The sequence below is a fragment of the Capsicum annuum genome, chromosome 1 (assembly GCF_002878395.1).
Source record: "Capsicum annuum cultivar UCD-10X-F1 chromosome 1, UCD10Xv1.1, whole genome shotgun sequence".
NCBI lineage: Eukaryota > Viridiplantae > Streptophyta > Magnoliopsida > Solanales > Solanaceae > Capsicum > Capsicum annuum.
This window is the reverse complement of record NC_061111.1, coordinates 207,813,403-207,821,816: the sequence shown is the minus strand read 5'-3', so window position 1 is coordinate 207,821,816 and position 8,414 is coordinate 207,813,403.

The window sequence follows — 8,414 nt, the reverse complement described above, 5'->3', positions numbered from 1 at the left end:
ACCTACTATGCCTGAGATTCAATTCCTTTTGCTTAAACACGTACCATAAACTCTTATGATATGAATAAATATCCACGTGCACCCCATAAAAATAGTGATACAAAATCATCAAAGCAAAGATCACAACTGCCAACTCTAGATCATTAGATAATTTCTCTCATGAACTTTAAGCTATATGGAACCATAAGCTACAACCTTACAATGCTACATCAAAATACAACCTAGCCCCATATGGGATACATCACAGTACACAACAAACCCATCAATACCCTTGGGTAGGCTAAGAATAGGAGTAGAAGTAAACTTATCCTTTAATTTCTTAAAACTAACCTCACAAGAATCAAACCATAAGAACTCTACCCCTTTCTGATTTAACCTCATCAAAGGAGCAACAATAGATAAGAAATTCTCCACAAATCACCTATAACACCCGGCCAAGCCCAAAAAACTCCTAATATCGATTGGAGTTATGGGTTTAGGCCACTTTTTAACTTTCTTTATGGATCCATCTTGATCCCATAACTAGAAATAACATACCCGAGAAAAGTCACAACACTTAGCCTAAATTCATACTTAGAAAATTTGTATACAAAAAATTTGCATACAATTCCTGATTCTTAAGGCTGTGCAACATGATTTAGTGGTAATTTTCATGGTCCTTCCTACTTTTAGAGTACACCAAGATATCATCAAAGAAGACTATAATAAACAAACCTAGAAACTACCTGAACAACTGATTCATAAGATCTATAAAAGCAACCAAAACATTAGTCAACCCTAATGACATAATAAAAAATTCATAGTGGCCATATTGGGTTCAAAAAACAGTCTTGGGAATATCAACCTACCTAATTTTCAACTAGTGATAACCTGAGTAGAGATCTATTTTAGAGAAGCACATAGTACCCTGAAGCTGATCAAAGAGGGCATCAATCGTAGGAAGAGGTTACTTATTTTTCATGGTAACTTTATTTATCTGATGATAGTCTATACATATCCAAAGGGACCCATCTTTATTTCACACAAAAAGAAAAGGAGCACCCCATAGAGAAATACTAGGATGGATGAAAGCCTTATCTAGAAGATCTTTTAATTGCTTCTTTAGTTCCTTTATTTTAGTCGAAGCCATTCTATAAGGAGGAATAAAAATGAAATGGGTATCTGATAGAAGGTCAATTCCAAAGTCTATTTCCTTCTTCAGAGGAATGCCAAAAAGATCACCAGGAAAGACTTTTCCAAATTCTATTTCCCTATTAGGAGGAATGCCTGGAAGATCATCAATTAATCGAATTAGATTATATAGACACCCTTTGGAAATCAATTTTTGAGCTCTAAGATGAGAAATAAACTTCTCTTTTTGGACTAGAGAAATCCCATCCCATTCTATTACCAGTTTATTAAAAAAATAAAAGGTGACATTTCGAGTCCTATATTCCAGAAAAACATAGCCAAAATGAATCTAGTCCATCCCTAAAATCATATCAAAATCCACTTATCAATATCTATTAGATCTATCAAGGTCTCCCTATGAAAGATAGACACCATACAACCCCTATAGACTTTTCTAGCAACAACAGACTCACCCAGTAGGGTAGAAATAGAAAAAAGGTCAGAAATACTTTCAGTATCTAAACAAAAGTGTATTTCCACATAAGAAGTCACATATGATAGGGTAGAACTCAGATCAATCAAATAATAAACATTATAAGAGAAATGATGTAACATACCAATGACCATATCTGGGGATATCTCAGATTCTTGGTGAGTTTAAAGTGCATAGAGACGATTCCAACCAGTTCCTATTCCTGAACTAGCACTCTTTACTACAGGAGCTGAAGAAGTAGAAATCAGGACCTAATTAGCTTCGATGGCAACCCTAGATATAGGGTAATTCTATAGCATATAACCAGGCTTAACACAATTAATGCAAAAATTTCTCTCCTTCTCACAATATCCATGATGAAGCAGTCCACAAAAATTGCAAGGAGGGTAAGAAGGGGCCGACAAAGCTCCCCTAGCTTGAGATTGGGCACCCTATGCCTTAGGAATATTTCTAGAATAAAGAATTTGATCATCGAAAGACTCAGGATAAGGAGTATTAGCTAACGAATAAGAATTTCCCTATTTCTTCTTATTAAACCACTGCCTACCATCTTTTATACTATTCTACTAATTTGCGCCCTGCTCTGCATACCTAAATTTCTTGCTCTACTTTTTCCCCATTTCCACCTGCTTCCTTTTCTTATCTTCCACTTGTTGTATATACACCACTAACCTGGATATGTCCATAACATTATTCAACATAGCAGCCTTACACTCTAAAACCATATCACAGGATAGACCAAAAGCAAACTTCCTCATTTTGAACCTCATATTAGACACCAACTTCGAAGCATAATAGGGTAGTTGTTGGAACTTTAATGCGTACTCCTTAACACTCATCCTACCCTATTTCATATTAACCAACTCTTTTACTTTGGCTTCCCTTAAATCCCAAGGAAAGAAATGATCAAGAAAAGTACCCGCAAACTTTTCCCACACAGCCGGCTCAGCATTATCACCCCTTAACTTATCTTACTCCTCATACCATTGATAAGCCAATTCCTTCAACTGGTAAGATATAAACTCCACACCCTCAAAATCACTAGCATGCATAACTTTTAAATCTTTCCTATTTTATCAATAAACCCCTAAGGATCCTCCTCAACCCTAAAGCCTGTAAAGGTTGGGGGATTTAACCTCATAAACTAGCCAACCCGAGTGACCTCAGATGAGCTAGCAAAAAGAATAACATGATCAAAATGATTAGACTGCGAGGTCACAAGCTGAGTGAGCATATGGATAGACTAAGAAAACTCCACATTTAAGATAGCTCTCTGAGGGGACTGGGAAGTTCTGACTCAGAGAGCTCGAGAAGAACTGGTAGGGATCGATGGAACCTCATGTAGAGCAGTGCAATCAGGAGTAGGGGCCCTATAGTGAGTCTGCATTATATGAGTATGGCAAATTTCCTCGATATTTGCCTCATTTTGGGATGGAGATTCCAGCTAAATTCCTACGACCGTCAGATTTTTGAGGAGCCATGATCAGAAATGAGAGTAAGCCAAAAGTTAGAGAATTTTCATGGTAACCCTCTAGCCCAAAATAGAACACAAGAAACGAAAACATTCCTAAATACCTTATAGCCCCCCTTTTATAAGTGTAGCATGCTACACAACCGTAAAAGTGCCTCTACTCAACACGACTTTGTGGATACCCAACGACCCTAAAACGTCCTCTGATACCAAGCTTATCATGATCCAAACTCTAGATTGGCCATGTTGAGAATTCCAAGCCAACCAAGACTGTAGATACCCCTTCTCTCTTTAGCCTTATCTCAAGAGCACAATAGTAATAGATAGATAAAGTCAACCTAGACAATAAAAAGCTATATAAATCTAAAAAAATTTATGAGAGATAAAATAAGACAACAAAGACATCCCAGTACTATCCACGAAAGCCTCAAATCCAACTATTGTCAACTAAGTTGGGACATACCCCCGACTATGAAAAAAGAGATCCATAAATACTAGAATAAGAAATGAAAACTAAGAGAATGATTGGGCCTTCCAAAAGATGGAGGGCTCACCACTTCACAGTTGATCCACAGGAGTACCAAACCACCTAATGTTGCATGGGGTGAAAAGAAAGGCCTTCAGAACCTACATTATGAAATGATGTAGCATCCGGGAATGGGCAGTACTATGAGTAATGGCATACAACTCAAAATATGGCATAAAAGAAATGCATTTACCAAATATCTAGTCATAAATCACATACACAACAATTATACATATATAAAGAATATCAGTATAGGAACAAGGGACATGAAATATGATCATTTAAAACATTAGTACTAAAGTATGTAGCTCATACTGATATTCCAGGAATCCATGGACTATATGGGCCCGGCTCTCCCTTTTGGAAGGGCGTATTCCATGTTAGCCGCATGTACCGAGGAATGGCTAAGGACGCCAAGGAGATAGCCATCCAAAATATGATGTTTACATCATACACAATGGTCATATAGACCCCCAATGTTGGCAAATATGGTTTCCTGTGTTGGTCCCCCACGACTACACTTTTATGGTGAGATACATAATTTTTTTAAGCCCAAATTAAAATAATTTACACATAAACTAACCATTAACCTTGGAGTATTTTATTTAGGCATTTCCAGCTTGGTATCTTAATACCGATAAACTTACATATTATTCCATTTATGCCAAACCATAACTAGAATCTATTTAACCGTTTAGACTCTAATTTTTGATTTAAAATCCAAAACCATAGCCACCAAGGGCATTCCAAAATCTTATTATCCTTTATCCCTTTAATGCAATGAAACATTTTCAAAATACATATGAATCAGATATAATCATTATTCAAAATAAAATTTAACAATGTTGGTTGAGGTTAATGTTATTACCATACCGAGATTCATCCATATTGTGAAACCCTAAGTCATCAATTTCGCCATTATAACAATTCTTAAAGTTTAGCTCCAAAATCCATCAATTAAAGCATGAATAACCCATTACAAACAAGGGAAAAATAATGTAAGTGTTAACAAGCAAAAGCCCTCATCCCTAAATGATTCAATCATTCCAAAAACACCAAAATACCAAGTTAATTACTGCAAAATACCATAATTAAAATAAAGAGTATACAACATACCTGAAAATTGAAAGAATTTGAAGAAGAATGAGAGTTTAGAGCCCGGAGAATGGAATTCTTGAGAAACCCCTTGTATTTCTTAACTTGGGAGTTGGAGAGGAGAAGAACAATGTAAAACATGATAAATGATGAATACTAGGGTTTAAAGGTGGTTTAAGACATTTAAAGGGGTAAAAGACTAAAAAGCGATAGCCCCAATTGAAAAAAATAAAGCCAAGCAAATTTTGCCTAGGAGTGTGGCACATTGCTATTACGGTGACTAGCCAGCGTGCTACACTCCGATCGCGAAGCTTAGGTGGAGTGGCATTCCACTATAGTGGTGGATATCCAACATGCCATGCTCCTATCTTGGAGCATAGGCGACATGGCACGCCACTATCACGGACCCTCACTGATCCAGGATCCCAAAATAAACCCGAACCCCTTTTAAAAATTCCAAAACTTTTTCAAATCATCCTGTTAATATCTCTTATCATAATTCAAGAAAAAAAATTATCATAAAATATGAGGAAGGTTCAAAAATAAATTAGTCAAAATTTTATGATGTCTTACAACATTATCATAAAATAAATAAGTTTTTCTTTGGGGGAGTTTCTCTTAATCGACATAAACCATGTAAGCAACATGGAGTCCAATGTGCTGCCCACATTAAGAAGAGTTGTCCTACATCTTTCTAGGGTGTAAGACGAAATGTAACTTATGATAAGATGAAATGTAACTTATGGATTCAACTCTTAGACCGAAGGCAAACGTACGGTGTCAACACAGTTATGGGGCCTGTGATCTCAAACTCAAACCCAACTCAGTGCGAAATAATCCTTCCAAAAACATAATAGTGCTATAATAGATATATGTAAGTTACCCAAGTTAACTGCACCCCCTACAATTAGTATCAGAGCCTATGTTGTTTAAAGTTACCGGAAGTAGTATATATTTGGATTTATTTAAGTTAATTTATTAGTTATGATAAAATTAAATTTAGATATCCACCAAAATATTATAAATATTGTTTAGATGAATAACGTACAGAAATTACAAAAATATAAAGAATTAAAACAAATAATATCTGAAAAACGTAAAGAATTAAAAATAAGGATATAAAGACTACAGTATAACATAAATGTCGGAGTTAGTAAAAATTCAATAAATACACAAAAAGAAGAAATATCAAATTTAGAATCAACAATAGATAGTCTAGAATATATATATCAACATAACCTATATACATTTAAATAAAATGAACAAAGAAGAATCTATAACAGATGAAAATACATATGAAAATTATGAAGAATTAAAAATAAAAATAGTATTCTCTAATTTAGGAACAAGATATAAGAAAATAGGTGAACATTTATATTTAATGTTAGAAAAAAAAAGAATTAAAATTAGAAGATAAGTTGACAACCATGGTAAGAATAAAAAGAGAAAACGAAGAGATAGACAGCAAAAAGGAAATAGATAAAATAAAACAACAAACCACAGAAGAAATACGAAAAATAGAAGAAACTAAAAATAGTAGGATTGCTGAATTAGAAAAAGCTATACAAATGCTAAAAGATTTATATGAAAAGAACCAGAAAGGAAAAGAAGAAAAAGATAAAGAACAAAAATTATTAAACGAGATAAATCAATTTAAAGAAAAATTAGAAATAAAAAATAAAGAACCAAAAACAAGTGAATTAGAAATAAATACAATAGATGCTGAAGAAACAGATAATTATGATTCGAAAAATAGTGAAAATATATAGAGATTCTAGAAAACATAGGAAAACTAGAAATTAATGAAATACAAGAAGTAATTAATAAAAAAAGTCTAGAACTAATAAATACAGAAGTAAATACTCCAGATAAAAATATAATACCTAGTACATCAGAAATAAGAAAACCAACATATAATTACAAAAGTAAGTTTAAAAGATATAATCCAAAGGATGAATATAATAAATGGACACCAAAACAAATAATTAATTACAACTTTCTAGATTTAAAATGTGTAATAGACACAAATAAAATAATACAACTATGGGTAGGATATATGTTAAAAAAATCATTACATAACAAAATAGATACAACAAACACACCAAAATATATAGAAAATACATTAATAGGAACAGTAATATTATGGTTTTTAAACCGAGCTGAAGCAAGTAAAAAAGTACTAAGATTTGATAATAAAACAGAAGGAACATCAACAACTACTAAAATACTACCAACAGAAATATTAAAAAAATATGAAATAGCTATAAGAGATGAATTTAGCAGTGTAACAACAGAAGAAGAAGAGCAAAATAAAGAAAAAGATATAAATAGAAATTTAATGTTAAAACTAGCAATATGTAAATGTGTTATATAGATGAGTATACGTGCGCATTTAAAGAATATTATTATAAAGGAACATATAATAAAGAAGAAATTAAAGAAATAAGAAGATTATATTTTAGTAAATTATCTGAACCATTTAGTTCAAAAATAATAAAGAGTTGGGAAGAAGTAAAAATAGTAGATACCCTAGGAGGAAGAATAAAATTTTCACAACAATGGTATAAAAATCTATGTGAAAAATATAGAGAAGAAATAAAAATGAAAAAAACATTAATAAGAAATTTAGCATGTTGCAAAGATAAAATGACACCTCAATTTGGATGTGAAGAAAGATATTATAAGAAAAGAAAAAGACATAAGAAATATAAAAAATATAAGAAATACAAGAAATCAACATATAAGTATAAGAAGCCAAGAAAAAGGTATTATGTAAAAAAATTATAAACATAAAAGAACATATAGAAAAAAGAAATCTATAAAAGAATGTACTTGTTATAATTGTGGAAAACTAGGACATTTAGCTAGAATTGTAAATTACCAAAAAATCCAAAAAAATGCACAAATATCATATATAAATATAGAAACTATAGAATATATGCAGATAAATTATATAGATTATGAATTACAAAGTAAAGATAGTATATATGAAATTTCGGAGAATGAAACAGATAATGAAATAGAAAATGAATTAGAGGAATCAAATGACTGAAGAAGATATAAAAATGAACCAAATAACTAAAGAAAATATAAAAATAATAACAAAGGAAGAATATTCAAATAAAGAAGGAAAAGATCAAAAAATAATATTTGACGAAATAAAAGAAAAAGAGTTAGACTTAAGTGTATAAAAAATATTTAAAATACCAACAATAAAAAATATATTTAGTAGAAAAAAAGGAAGAATACTACGTAGTAAGCCAAAAGGACATGTAATAGACTGTAGATATGCAAAAGGTAGAGCTAGTATACCACTAGTAACAAAAAGAATAATTAATAAAGAAATAAACTATATAAACAATAAAGACCCAATAAAATATGTACACCTTGGAGGAACAGAGATATTAATAAAAACATGTTTTAGAGAAGGAATAGATACACCAATAAAATTATATTTAGCAGATAATAGAATTAAAAAACCTATAGAAAAAAGTATAATAACTGCCATAAAAGAAAATTTAATATACCAAAAATTTAAATTTATAATAAGTGCGAATTATTCAGTAGTAATAACAAATAAAAATATAGATAAATCATTAGTATTATATTGGAAAATATCAGGAATAGAACTAACCCCAGAAAATAAAATATTTACAGCAAGATGTAAAAATCTATATGTATTAACAACAAAACATAAAATAACAGGAAAAAAAAAAATA